The sequence below is a fragment of the Onychomys torridus genome, chromosome 5, assembly GCF_903995425.1.
Source record: "Onychomys torridus chromosome 5, mOncTor1.1, whole genome shotgun sequence".
NCBI lineage: Eukaryota > Metazoa > Chordata > Mammalia > Rodentia > Cricetidae > Onychomys > Onychomys torridus.
In genome coordinates, this window is record NC_050447.1 from 65,028,366 (window position 1) to 65,043,822 (window position 15,457).

Sequence of the window (15,457 nt, forward strand, 5' to 3'; positions counted from 1 at the left end):
TAATTGTAAATGCTCAGCCAATAGCTCAGACTTGTTACTAGCTAACTCTTACAACTCAAACTAACCCATTTATACTACCCTACATTCTGCCAAGTGGCATTACTCCTCTTTCATCTTGCACCTCCTGTTTCCTCCCGTGTCTGGCTGATGACTCCTCTGACTCCGCCCTTCTTCTTCCAAATGTCCTTAGTCTGGTTTTTCTGTCTGACCGTACCTGTCCAGCTATTTGCCAGTCAGCTTCTTTATTAAACCAACCACAGCAACATATATTCACAGAGTGTAAAGAAATATTGCACAATCTTGTTAATAAGTCACTGCCTCCCAGGCCCACGGCCACAGGGGGAGCTGCTCTTCTGCTTTTCCCTGAGAGCCCTCAAACCTTGAGCCACAGTGAACATGTTCTCCCTTGGCTGCCCTGTCAGTGAATTTGGACAACAGATACAAAGGCAACTGATGTACCTCCTTTCTGTTCCAGTTTTGATTTTTAGCTAAGATGGAGTGAATATGGCATTGTCTCCAAGAGGAAATGTTGGCAGAAACTGACAAAATTCAGAGACTTGTCATGAAATATTGTAACCTACAGAAAATAAACCTGTAAGCTCCCCCACTTTTGTATTACCCATAAAATCAGATGTGCTTAAATGAACTGAATTCTTTAGTAACTTCCTTTGAAACTTTTTAATTAATTAATTTAATTATTTTTTTAATTAAAGTAGTGAGTTTCATCATGGCCTCTTTATACATGTATAATAACTCATGCTCGGGTTGGGGATTTAGCTCAGTAGTAGAGTGCTTGCCTAGCAAACACAAGGTCCTGGGTTCAATCCTCAGCTCAAAAATAAATAAATAAATAACTCGTTCTCATTCATTCCCCTCTCCCACTGCCGGAAGTTACCTTTTTTCTCCAAATTCATCCCAACTTTAGCTTTCTAGTTATGCACATTCCTTTACTCTATTTCCCACCTCACTTAAAGTCTCTTCCTGCCTCCTTTGTCATGATCCCCTTTCTGGTTTTGTTAACCTCTAAATACATATGGAAAAAAACATATATAAGCACACATACACACATACAACACATATACACACCACACAGGACATAGAAATGAAGATAACTTTTAAATAGACCCGAAGTGAACCCTGGAATGTGAGGTAAGGATGCACATGGAAAAAAAAAAAAAAGTAGAAGTCATCCTGTGTAAATTCTCCTGATGGAAACTTCAGTGGGATTTTCTTCCTACACTAACTGGTAACTCCTGATGAATGACTTCGGCTTCATGGAGACACTCCAACTTGGTGTTTTTGCTTTATTTAAAGCATTTTAGTAGGCTGCTTCCTAAGGTAATACATACAACTCCACAAAGCTGATTTTATTATTTGGGAGTCGACTCCTGCCAAATGAAAAGACTCCTCCACAAAAACAAGTGTCTGCCTTTGTCTTGAATAACTGGAGAAGTCACTAGTGAGTTCATGAGTTTGCACACTCGAATGTCCATTAACAGGATGCTCTGGGTGTTTTTTCAGGCAGATCACTTACCTTTGGTCTCAGTATACATCATTTAAACATCACTACTTCCATACACCCATCTGAATACATATCGCTTAAGTGAATCCCAGTACACTCATTTCAAGAGGCTTGGTCCAGGAGCTGGAGGGACGGCTCCATGGGTAAAGAGTTTGCTACCCATGCATGAGGAACTGAGTTTGGATCTTACTGCATAAAAACTTGCTGCAACAGTGTGTGCCTGTAATCTCAGGTCTGAGGAGACAGGGACAGAAAGATTCCTTGGGCTTGCTGGCCAGCCAGTTGGGGGAAATAGCTAAGTTCCTGGTTCAGTGAGAGACCTGTCTCCAAAAATCAGGTAGACATTGACTTCCACACACATGTATGCCTGGGTGCACACACATGGGTGTGCTCCAAAACAACTAATATTTAAGGGTCTCATGCAGTTGAATGCCTTAAGCTCCCAGCATCCAGCCTGTTATGCCTGACTTCTGGACCAAGCATCTTATTGAATGCCTGATTAAGCAGTTAATTATTTCTCATTGATACTAGCCTTTTTTTTTTCATCTTTTAATACAACAGTTTTACTGTCTCTGATAATTACCCTGTCTCAGATAACTCTTTTAAATCTAATGAGGCGTGGCAAGCTCAGCTTAACAAGGCAGCACATCATTAACTTCTCTCTTCATTGTTTGTCATCCTATCACACTCAATTACTACACCGCCAGTCGGGGAGCAACCTGTTATTTGCCAGGGGAAGAACAGTGAGAGCTGACCTGCTGACAGGTCAGGAATCAGTGACACTTAACAAACATCCAGGGACCGGCCACAGCCCTGGAACTTCTCCTAATCAGGTGGAGTGAGCCCCAGGCTTGCTCAGCTTTCCACTTACTGCAAATCAGCTCTCTAGAAACAGTGACCTTTGTTTTCTTATCCTCTACCTGTGGGTCTGATCTCTCTCTCTCTCTCTCTCTCTCTCTCTCTCTCTCTCTCTCTCTCCAAATTGCAATGTTTATTCTTTTTTATTTAAAGTCTCCCCCCCCTTGAGGAAATGTAGGAAGAAATTCCATGAACACTTAGGTAAAGGGCTTTGAGTCAGCCTCACAAGCTCTTCACCATCTTTATGGGTTGGAGCGAAGGACACAAACTCTCTAAAAGGATTTCTTTATCCAAAACAGCAGCATTAACAATGTGTCTTGAAAGTTAGAAGTCATTCTTACTTGTATTATCAAGCCAAATTCTGGAGAAAATAGTAGACTATTATACAAATGTGTTAGTGTGTAAAATATATATCAGTTGGTAGAGTGCTTTTTCTAGCATGCATGAAGCCCTGGGTAAGATTCTTAATACTGCACAAACTGGATGTGGTGATGTAATTCTGTACCCTCAACACTTGGGAGGTGAAGGCAGGAGGACTGGAAATTCAAGGTCATCCTTGGCTACAAGGTGAGTTTGAGGCCAGCCTGTGATGTATGAGACCATGCCTAAAAACAAAACAAACAAACAAACCAAACCAAACAAGCCCTTCCATTGTTCTAAACTCTAACTCTATAAAGTGTTACCATTCCCAGGGTATTTGAGCAGCTTTTAAATTCAACTTAGCATCCTCCAAGCTCCATGCAGAACAGAACACTCAAGCGACACCATGACTTACTTCACTCACAGAGGAAAACCAGTGAAAAGGTGACCTCTTTTTTCCACAGAATAATGCCTGGCACATCCTCAGGTGATCAAATTCCAAGTTCTTGATATGCTCCTGGTGGTGTAGACAGAGGTCTAATGTGAGAAATTGAGTTGTGGTGGCCCAAAGGCTGGGCTCCAATTCTAGCTCCCTCCATATTATCTCTGTTGCCTTTGACAGGTGTGGAGAGTAGGCACATTGTTAGAATGATGGCGCGCACGCAAAATTTGAGCAGATAAAAAGAAGTATCTGAACACTGTAAACTAAGCCACTGGTAGAAATACTATTATTGATTTGAACCTATTTCATGACCTAAAGAGTTCGTCACAAGAACTGTGTTAGGAAGGGCTGAAGGCTACTTTTAACAAACATTTATTTATTTATTTATTTATTTATTTATTTATTTATTTATTATTCATTCATTCATTCATTCATTGAGTGGGAGTATGGGGGATGAAGGCATGTGGAGGTCAGAGACATAACTCCCAGGAGTGGGTTCTCTCATTCCACTCTATGGGTTCCAAGGAGGGTTAGGCTTGGTGTCCAGCTCCCGCACCCCTTTAACTATCTTGGTGGCCCAACAGGAGAGATTTTAAATAGGGCTTCTCTCTGAACTAGCAGGACAGCTGCAACTTCACAAAGAGGACCACCCCCTCCCCTGCCACTTTATCATACCACATTCCTGCTTGGCTGCTGAGCTCCCAGCCAGGTAAGGCTATCTCTAGAGATGAATGTCAGAGGAAAGATCACAAGGAAAGCCTTCCATCCTGTTGGGCTTAATCTCAACACAGTGGAAGGGTCAGTTTTAATATAAGCACGTAGATCTCAACTTTTTGCAAAACACAGGGTTGAGTCATTCGTCAGATATATCCCAGGTTATCGTCCATCAGTTTACAATAAACACCAGTAAGTGACATCTCTAGATCTCCCAATCCAGGACGATCTTTGGACAGTTACTGTCAGACTCACATCCTTAGCTTTGAGGAAGGAACACAGCAGGAGGGACATGTGTAGGAATCACGTCCTTCATACACTGTCAAAAACAATGGCAGACACTGCTGGGCCTTCCTGGGAAACATATCTTTCATACTCGTTGCCACTTAAAGCACCATATGCTGTTCTGAGGTGATTCTTTCTCTTCTGTTCCCTATGACCCAGGAGAAAATGAGAGGTAAGAAGGTCTAGTCCCTGTGAGCTGTGTGCCCTACTCTTGAGAAACAAGGCTTTTTTGCCAGACTGTACACACACCTCCCTGAAACCACAGAGCTATAATTTGGTATACAGGTCCATTCTTTTACACCCCTGGCCCCAGGTCATTCACCCAAGGAGAGCTGGGCTGGAAACTCTGTTGAGGAGATCCTTGAGAAGAGATGCCAAGGATTCAGGTGGCCTTCTGGGCTCTCAAGAGCAGCAGACACTTCTGCACGGCTCTCCCAAATATCTACCACACTCAGTGCACATGGTGTCTCTGGGGTGGATAAAGGAAGCCCAGCCATCTCCCACCCCGTGCCGTGAACTTTGACCTTTCTCTATACCCAGTAGCCTCTCCATTCAGAACAGTTTGTAGAGATCTGAGTAATGGGTAATAGAATCACTTCTGTTGAGCCGGGCTTTTAAAGCACTGGCGTATATGGCTTCCTCAACACATCTAATGGACAGTCCTTCTTATCAAATCTCTGTGTTCAGTCACGAATCAGTTTTTTTCTTCCAACAAAACTCACCAGCACCTGCCGCTAGCCAGCGCTATTCCGCTTTTTAAAATGCATACCATAGTTCCACAGTCCAGTTGTCAGAGTCCTCCCTACAGTGGTGGCCCTCTGTTAGATCGTGAACGAGGCTGCATGCGGGTCAGCAGGTTAGCTCACCCTCACTGCCCATTCCTAGCTTAGAAAGTCCTTTCTGTTACTATAGTGATCCCAGAGGCTGGATCATTTTTAATGCACTGAAATTGTTTGGCTCTTGGTTCTAGAGGCTGGGAAGCCCAACATTGTGGAGCTCTATCTGGTGAGGGCCTTTGGACTGTTTCATCCACAAGCAGAAAGATGACAGGCTGAGAAAGCTCATACAAAGCACTGATCTATTTATGGCTTTTGGGCTTTGTTGTTATTGTTATTTGTTTTTATGGTGCAAGAGGTAGAAGAAGCCAGGACTTGCATTCTAGGTGAACGTTCTACAAGATGACAAGTCTAGCTCTTTAATAGCTGCTGAAAGGCTTCAGCTTCTCACACTGTTTCAACAGCAATTCAACCTCAGCATGTGTTTAGGGGACACAAACATTCAACGCATATTAGTTTCCATCTAGGTTAAATCATTTTCCAACTCCATGCATTTTCATGACCCAGAATAAATTTCATCTGTTACTTAACTCAGCAAAGAAAGTAACTAATTCACGCACTTAATGGTTAAGCCAATCCAAACCAGCAGCAAGCAGGATAATGTCTTTCCAAGGCTGAGCTGCTTGCCTTTGCAAGCATGCATGCACTTTATGCAACCTGACAGTCCCCAGTGGTAATGGTACATCCAGGTCCCTGCTGCTCCTGTAGATGTTTACACGGGTTGATTAATTTTGGTCTCTGCCAGGGGTGTGTGCTCTTCCTGTAATCGCTGGCCTCCTATGTTTCCAGTGGAAATTACTAAAAGAGCATTTTAGCTTTTCCAGTGAACAGATGAATTTTAAACTCTGTTTTGTGATAGATCATGAAATCTACGTGGGCTGTGCTGAGCCCCCTCTTTTATGAAGAAAAGCTGGGAATATCTTTGATATAAACAAAGCTTGCTTTGCTACAAATGAATGAAATGTCAAATCCACATTGAGAGAAGAAGAAATCCAAACACAGGTGCACCCTACTTCACAAAACAGACACTACTAGATGGAAAGCCATAGATTAATCCCAACAGGGTGATAGTAGATGACTTTAATCCTGATTCTCACCAATAGACAAAGCTGTTCAGACAAAAACCATAGAGAAACATTAGAGTTAAATGATATCAGATGTCATAATCAATGGACTTAACACACTTCTACAGAACATTGACAAAAACACTAAAAAACACACATTCTTCCCATCAGACCACACATCTTTCTCCAAAATTGACCATGTTATTGGGACACAAAGCAAGACTCCACAAGGAAAAGCAAAGCAACATAGTGTAGTCTGTCTTCAGTGGAGTAAAAGTAGTATCAACGACAACAGAGACTGAATACAGAACCCAAACCCAGAGGGTTAAACGTGCTGGGGAATGGTGTACGGGTTATTGAAGAAGTCTTCAAGGAAATAAAAAGCCTCCCAGGACTGAATGAAAGTGAAGACGTGAACACCAGTATCTGTAGAAGAAATGAAGGTGGTCCGAAGGGGAAATCTTAGAGTTCTAAATGCCTGCATTAAAACATTTGAGAGACGTGGCCTGAAGACATAGCTCAGGGTTGAGAGCACTGGCTGCTCCTCCAGAAGACCCCAGTTCTATTCCCAGCACCCACTTGGTGACTCACAGCTTTCTGTAACTCCAGCCCCAAGAGATCCAACACCCTCATCTGGCATTCCAAGGCACTGCACACACATGGTCCAAAGGCATACACGCGGGAAAAAGACCCATACACATACAAATTGAAAAAAGAAAAGAAAATAGAGAAAATTTGAGAGGACTCAAATAAATTAGTGGTACACCTTAAGGCTTTAGAATAACAAAAACAAGCCAAACTCCAAAACAACATATGGGAAGAAATAAAAACATGCAGAAACCAGTGGGAAAGAAATAGAAAATAAAAACGAATAGTACAAAGTACCAGTATTAGGACATGTAAGGGAACCTACTTGGCGAACAGAAAGGTGTCCTATGACTATCATCCACTAGATGGCGGGATCCACCCATTTATCTGCCACTGCCTACCTTTTCCACCAGGCTGAATCCAGTTTTGATACTTGAAAGCTAGAGGGCAAGATTTCCTTACAAATAAACTACCAACTGAAAAACTAATAATAATAATTCTAAGTCTGTCAGAGGAGGGAAGGCTTCTGAAGGTCCCAGCAGACAAGGAGAAAGGTCAGCTTTCATGGAGGAAAAAATGAATGTGTGATTTTTGTGACTTAACCTGGGTAATGATTATTTGAGTGACAGATGTCATTTATCTTTCCAGGGAACACCCTTCCCCATAATTATCATAGCATCAGTGCTGCCTTGATAATCTGCTCACTCTCTCCCATCCATCAGCTTGTATGAGATGAGGACTGGGCTGTTTTCTGGGCATCTCTTCCCTTCCCACATGGGTGAGGGCGAGAATAGGTATTGCTCCCATCTGGAAGACTATCTGTCTTCCGGAAGTCATAAAGGCCACTCTCAGAAATGTTTGCTGCCCCTTTTGTGACCAGTTGCAATGTTTCATGGCCTCTCTTTGGGTTTTAGCTCCTAGGATTCCGACTCTTAAAGGAATCATGTTGCTTAAGTTGGTGTCCCAGCAGCTTTGGTCAGAAAGGAAAGGTTTCGACATTCACTTCACCCTCCTGTCCTGCTTGGAGTCATTGTCCTTCTCTTCCTGCATGTCAGGGCTTAGCTTTCTTCCATTTTGTGACCTCTGACTGGAACAGCCTTTGCTTCATCTCTTTATGCTCTTGATTTTGTAACTTTCAAAGTTGCTGCTAAGATTTAATCACATTATAAATACAAGTGTAGTATACAGGGAGATATGTAGGAGGTAGTTATTTTTGATTCATGAAGAGCTTGAGTCCATTTCCTGGTGAACCAAAGCATACCACGGCCTTTATGGCCCATGACCAGCTTTTAACCTGGAAGTGGGGGCAGGGAAGGCCACTGAGGCAAAGAAAGGAGTTCCTCATGCTCCATCAGCAGGGTGATAGGATGCAGGCGACAGCTCTACCCAGACCACCCCGATGCTAGTCTGCTCCAATTAACATCAGTGCTGTGATGGCACGGCCTCTCGGGCTCTCAGGAAGGGGACTCAGAGGCACCGAAGAGAAGAATTCAAACAAACACACCACCTTTCCCACCTCTGTGTAGGTCCACACAAGGGAAAATCATCCCTTGCTCCAGATTCTCCTCAGATGCTCCACTGCCATCTGTTCATATGGGTGCTGTTTTCAACAGGCTACTCTGCCCAGGTTCTCTAAGAGCAATGTTTAAATTAATTTCTCACACTCTTTCAATCATTTCCTTACATTTTACTGACTTTTAAAAGATGTAGTAGTAGTAGTAGTAGTAGTAGTAGTAGTAGTAGTAGTAGTTAGTGTGTGTGCATGCGTGTGCATATTCGTGTGTGTGTGTGTGTGTGTGTGTGTGTGTGTGTGTGTAAACTTGGAAATGCACACATATGCATTGAATACACTAGAGATGGAAAGCATAGGCAGTTGTAAACTGCTGATTTGGGTGCTGGGAACCAAACTCTGGTCTTTTACAAGAGCATCAAGTGCTCTGAACTGCTGAGCCATCTCTTCAGACCAAAGCATTGTTTAAAGATAAAGAAGAGGGAAGGGTGTAGAGACACAGGAAAGAGAGTGTGCAATACTCTGAAATACTAGATGCAGCTTCCCAGCATGAGTAAAATCATCAGCGACACAATTGAGATTGCCATTTTATCAAGAAAGCGGATGACAGGTAGAAGAGTAGGTAAGTAGATGATGATAGATAGATTGATAGATCATAGAGGATAGATGGATAGATAGGTGATAGGTTTATTGATTGATTGATAGAGAGATAATAGAGAGATAGAGATAGATGCATAGATAGTAGAGAACAGATTGGCAAATGATAGATGATAATAGATACACATGTAGAGAGGTAATGGACTGATATATTATAGTTGGATGGATATATAGGTAGATGATAGATAGATAGACAGACAGACAGATAGATAGATAGACAGACAGACAGACAGACAGATAGACAGATAGATAGACAGATAGACAGATGAGTTCTGTGTTGGGCAACTGACCATTGGGAAAAGATAAGCTACTTTGATTAAGAGTTTAACTGATAGATTTAGGACCCTTTTGTTCAGAAACTGAAATTTTCAACTGGAGGTCATAGTAGAACATGCCTTGGCACCTTTTCCTGGAGGTCTTAGTGACTCCCATAATTTACATAGCCCCACAGTAGCTATATTTACCAAAATAAGCCATTCTAAAATATTCGTGATTCATTAAGACTGAATTCACCCAGTCACTGTGCTTCTTGGAAAAGACCCAGACAACACTGTGGTTGTCTTGTGCACTGGTGTGGCCACAATGGACTCACTTCATTACAATGCCACATGCTTTAGATATTTTTACTGAAATTGATCGGGCCACAGGGAGAGAGAGCCTTAGTAACAAGGGAAGCGGAGGGAAAGCCCCCAAGGGGGAAAAGGAGATTGCTTCAAAGGCTCCCCCCAACCCCCAATCCCACCCTCACCCCTCACCCCTCATCCAAGGTTATGATTAAGAAGCGGGAGGAAGGAAAAAAAAACCTTTACAAACGAACAGGATTGGGGTTCTGATCTTTATTTTGCACTCTGGTCTGACTTCCCCCTGTCAATAAGTCTGAGAACATAATTGCTGGGCTCTGATTTTTTTTTTTTTTTAACTTTCTCTTCAAGTAAAACGTGTGAAGGCACCAAAGGACAAAAGATGTCCTTGGAGAGTGAGATTGATCACTTTCAATACAAGGGACTGAAGGATATCCAAAGACTGCTGGCTTCAGAGTTTCTTCCTCAGCGACGACATTTCTGTTTAGTTGCTTGTTAGTCTGAGTGACAAGTTTGGTGGGGGAGGAGGTATTCATTCTTCTTAGATTATAAAATAGCCTTTTACACAAAATAAACCCTCCTGATTATTGTTACATGCCAAACACAAAAGGCAAATGAGATGAAGCCAGTGTCTACAGAAGCACAGAACTGTTGCTGCTTTCTTCACCTTCTGCTCTCCTTAGTTTTAGTCTCCTTATTGCTTTTTTTTTTTCTTTTTCTGACCGAATTTCACTGTGTAACTCAGGTGGGCTTTGAACTCAAACCCTCCCACCTTAGCTTCTCCGAGGTGGGATGACAGCCGTGCTCCACGGCACCCCAACCGCCTGCCTATTTTCAAATTCATTGTTTGCATAGGTGAATGTTACCCAGTGCTCTGATTTGTGAAGATGCTTCTGCACCCCAGTCTCCTTGTTTTTGTGAGAAGAAAATGGCATCATTATATATGACCAAGGTTATTGTGAAAATAAATAAAATACAAACCTTTCCACTTGGTTTCTACAGTGGAATCACTGTGACAGACAAAAATCTTTCCACAGAGAACTGTAATGCATAACCAACTTTGGCTGAATTATCTGTTTACATAAATATGCATACTTAATTTTCCTTCATTACTACAGTACCAAATTGGCTGAAGGAGCCGTCGGGAGTCTTAACTTTCTATAACTGACACACATGTTCTTTGATGCTGTTGTGCTTCTTAAACAGATTGATCCCACATCATCATGATACACTTTTCTCTTTCTTAGTCACCCTTATCGGGTGAATAGTCTTCAAGAATGCAACTCAGTACTGACTGGAAATGCTGTGTTGCTCTGGGAAGAGGATTGCTCTTGTGAGGGTTTGTGTGTTTCTAAGCATTTGGGAGTAGGGTAGTTATTAGAAGCAAGATAGGATTTCACAATAGCATTCAACTGTGAAAACCTGGGTCAATTCCTACCATTTCATTCCCGAGTCTATACTAGGTTTGAAGCACAGAAATTAGTCTGTGCCCTCTGCTTGTGGCTTTGCACAAACCCCTCCTGTCTTATCGGATCTACACAGTAGCCTTTTCCTGTTTGTTCCTAAGGATAATCAATCCCTTAGTACTGCTCTCTTAAAAATAAATCCATTCATCAAGTCACTTCTTCAGCAAATCTTTATTTACTGCTTATTATTTGTCGGGTGCCCGTTCTGGATGTCAGTGGTAAACCAAAGATTAAACACATAGCTGGTTCATGTTCTTGGACTTATGCATCTGAGGGGAGAAAAGACCTTAATCAAGGAGTCATCAAGAACAAGTACAAAATGGACACACACACGCAGGAGCTGGAAGGACACAGTGTGTCATGTGATCGCAGGACTGGGGAGAGCAATAGTAACAGGACTTGAGATCCAAAGATGGAAAAACTATGTCAGCATAGAGGGAAAGAGAGGGGTCCCTCTCCCACCAGCTGAGATGCAGAAATTGGGATGCCTGCAGAAAGATGACCACCGAGCTGCCAGGCAGGCCTGGAACAGCACTGAAGTGGCAACATACTCAGACTCAACTAACGCCCTGAAGACTTTCCTGGGGACACACCACTGAACCTGCCTGGGAATAGGAGCCTCTCAGGAACTCCCTGGGAACACCAGGAAGTGCTTCTCCCAGCACACACACACACACACACACACACACACACACACACACAGAGAGAGAGAGAGAGAGAGAGAGAGAGAGAGAGAGAGAGAGAGAGGGAGAGGGAGCCTTTCAGCAGGGAATCTACAGAAAAGCCTCCTTGGGGTCAGGGAGCACAGAAGGGTTTCTGGGAACACAGAGAACCTCACCCCAATCTGTTATTCCAGGGATTTCATATGCCCTGCCCCTTTGCATCTTACATACACTTCCTCCTTTCTGAGCAGACAGCAACAGTCCTAGCCCTTAGGCATTGCTGGGCTGTTCTTGTAACACTTTGTGTGGAGTAGGCTGAAGCTCAGAAAGGAATGTAACCTCTGGTGGCAACAGAAAGATAGTGGGGATTTTGTGAATTTTCTTTCTGCAATAAGCTATGAAAACAAGGCACAGTAGGCAAAATGGTGGAAGAAATTAATATTATGGACTCCTAAAATTATTTTTCTTTTTCTTTGCAGACTATTTTCTCCCCCAAGTCTTCTCCAGGTCTGGAAATTTCTCCTTCTTCTTCTTCTTCTTCTTCTTCTTCTTCTTCTTCTTCTTCTTCTTCTCCGTCTTCTCCGTCTCCTCCGTCTCCTCCTTCTCCTCCTCCTCCTCCTCCTCCTCCTCCTCCTTCTTCTTTTTTCTCCTTCTCCTCCTCCTCTTTCTCCTCTTCCTCCTCCTTCTCCTCCTTCTCTTCCTCCTCCTCCTCCTCCTTTTCCTCCTCCTCCTTCTCCTTCCCTTCCTCTTCCTCCTTCTTCTTCACTGTATCTGAATATTTTCTTTATTATTTTTTAAATAAATTTTTAATTGATTCTTTCTTTGTGTGTTTCACATCTTGTATCCCATCCTATCCATCTCTATCCCTTCATATCTGCCCTCTGCCCTTGTAACCTACCCCCTCAAGACAAAACAAAATTCAAAGAAAAACAAAAAAACACAAACAACCAAACACACACACACACACACACACACACACACACACACACACACAGTCTCTTTGTGGAAGCTGTAGTGTGTCCCAGTGAATACACAGTATACTCTTTTTTGTTTGTTTGTTTTTTGTTTTTTGTTTTTCAAGACAGGGTTTCTCTATGTAGCTTTGCGCCTTTCCTGGAACTCACTTTGTAGACCAGGCTGGCTTTGAACTCACAGAGATCCACTCGCCTCTGCCTCCCAAGTGCTGGGATTACAGGCATGTGCCACCACTGCCCAGCCACAGTATTCTCTTTAGTCTATACATCTTTACTTGTAAGTGTTCATTGCAATGAGTCTGGTTTGAGTCCTCTGGCTTCTGCTACACCCTTGATACCGGGCTCCCCCTGTGACTCCTCTTGGATATCCTATTGTTACCTTGTGTTATGGAGATCCTGCAGTGTTGGATCTGCAGGTCTGGCCCCTTCACATGCTCTAGCAGGTCATAGATATGGTTGGGCTGACCACTCATTACCACCAGGGTGAGCTCCAGCATTGCCCTGGCTAGCTCATTTGCTGCAGCAGGCAGCAAGGAGCAGAGCCAGGTCTCCTGCTCCCAAGGCTTCCTGGCCAGCTCACCAGCACCCACACCACTAGGGCCAGCTCTGCTGTTTTGTCCAGATGAGGTGCAGGGCCTGCTTTCCCAAGTGCTGCACTTGGTGGTGTGCAGGGCCAGCTCTCCCACTCTTATGCTCCCCAGGCCAGCTTCCCACCTGCTGTAGGTGGCAAGGGGTGGGGTGGACATCTTTCCCTCACCCATGCCATGGACAGGCAGACGATGAGGGACATGGTCAGCTCTCTGGTTCTCATGCCCTCAGGGCCGGCTCACCTGCACTTTGCCAACCGGCTCAGCTCTGGTGTGCTGCCCAGGTGAGGTGAAGGCCTCCTGAGTGATGTAAGTGGTGAGGGCAGGGCCAGCTCTCCCACCTGCCCCAGATGGTGAGGGGAAGGTGATGAGGGAGGGCATCTCTCCCTTACCCACTCCACCCTATGGTAGATGAGGGATGGAGCCAGATCACCTGTGTCCCCTTTGACAGAGTCAGCTCTACTGTGCTGCCCAGGTGAGGTGCAGGCCTGCTCTCCCGAGTGCTGCAGCTGGTGAGAGGCAGGGGCAGCTCTCCCACTCTCATGACCCTGGAACCAGCTTTCCCATCTGCAGTAGGCATTGAGGGGCAGGAGTGGGGACATCATTCCCTTACCCACACCACTGCATGACAGACAGATAGTGGGGCCAGCTCTCGAACTCTCATGCCTCCAGGGGCGGGGGGGCTTGCCTGCACCCCTGCCAGCCAACAGGGTCAGCTCCACAGTGCTGCCCAGGCGAGGATACCTCTCTTCTTTATCCAAAGACAAAGGGAGAAAGATTAGCTCATTTAAGTGACACGAGGTCGCTGTTAGCCATCTGCCTTCACATATTGAACTTTGAATGTTCGAAAAGGCCTTATGGAAAATATATTTATCCCACTTGGAAAATACATTTGCAGGTATCTTTTTGTGTCAAGGCCTGTGAGCATCTGAGTAGTGACTCCTGTTCCCTCTGCTCTTTAGTTACTGGATTCATTTTTTTTTCCTTGGATGCCACCGTGAGAATGCTCGTCCTCTTGTCTGGAATGAAGTTACAGGGTTACAGAACAGAGGCGTTAGTCCTTATTGGCATGGAGAGGATGGTAAATACCATGGAAAGGCAGTTGCATACATTTAGACCATGTCACAGAAGGAGAAAGAGATGTGGCGTTTCTGTTTGCCCAGGGCCTCGGCTGAATGTCACCCAGGGTGGACCACCGTTGCAGATTCTTTGTTGAATCACTGCTGTTCCTGTGCTCAGCTAACAATAGAAGTTTCAGGGGCTTTAGTGAGCACTCGGCCATGTGGTCAGTGTTCGCTTGCAGAGTGGAGTTCGCTCAGCTCATTGAGCAGAGAACGATTCATTACAGGGCATTAAATGACTCCCAGAATTCCTAGTGGGGTGAAGAAGCTGAAGAACCTAATTATACCTAAAGCTGCATTGCCAAAAAGGGCCACCAAGAAGCGAGTTTCATCATCATCAGAAAATGGATTGTCATTACAGATGCCCTCCAGAGGTCCTCTGTTTTTGTAGTGTCTATGCCAACACAACGTATCCTGGCTCACTCTTTAGGTCAGTCCAGAAGTTGCTTCTGGCGGTTGAACTTAAGTCACGTTAAGGATTTGATAGTAGTCAAGGTCCTCCAAAGAAGCAGAACCAATAGGGTGTTACTGGCTCACACATTAATGAAAGTTTTCCATATCCAAATTCTCTAGAGTTTCTTAGAAGGGTTGATACCCAGACTGTTGATGATGTAGTTCATGGCCAAAGACTATCTGCTCATAGAATCCTTTCTTACTTGGAGGAATCTGTCTTTTGTTCAACATAGGTTGTAGCCTGGTCAAGTTGGCCATTACATTCCCATTTGCAGTGGGAACTGAGATATGTCAATGTCCTCCTCAAACATACAGTACAGAAAGTAACCCCAGAGAGTATTCAATAGATACTTTGCTAGGTTGTCTGCAGACTCTGCAGACATCTATGGAGAAGTCCTGAGGAAACTGGAATGATTCTTCTGGAAAAGTTAATGGATGAAACCTTGTAGATTAATGACAAAGCATCACTTGTATCTTTTGAGGCTGGGGAGAGGGTTCCATTGGTGAAGTGTTTGCCTTGCAAATATGAGGATCCGAGTTTGCTCTCCGTCACTCATGTGAAAAAGCCAGGTGTGGTAATCCTGTCACTGGGAAGACAGACAGGAGGATCCCTAGTCTCACTGGACAGCCATTCTAGCTGAATCTGTGACCTATTTCCAGGACTCTTAGTGTCTCCCAAGATCTCAACCGAATTTCTCCTTAAACAAGATCCTAGAATTCTCCCAAAAGTTGACCAGCCCAGTCCTCAAACTTACTGTCTTAATTATTGCATAGCTC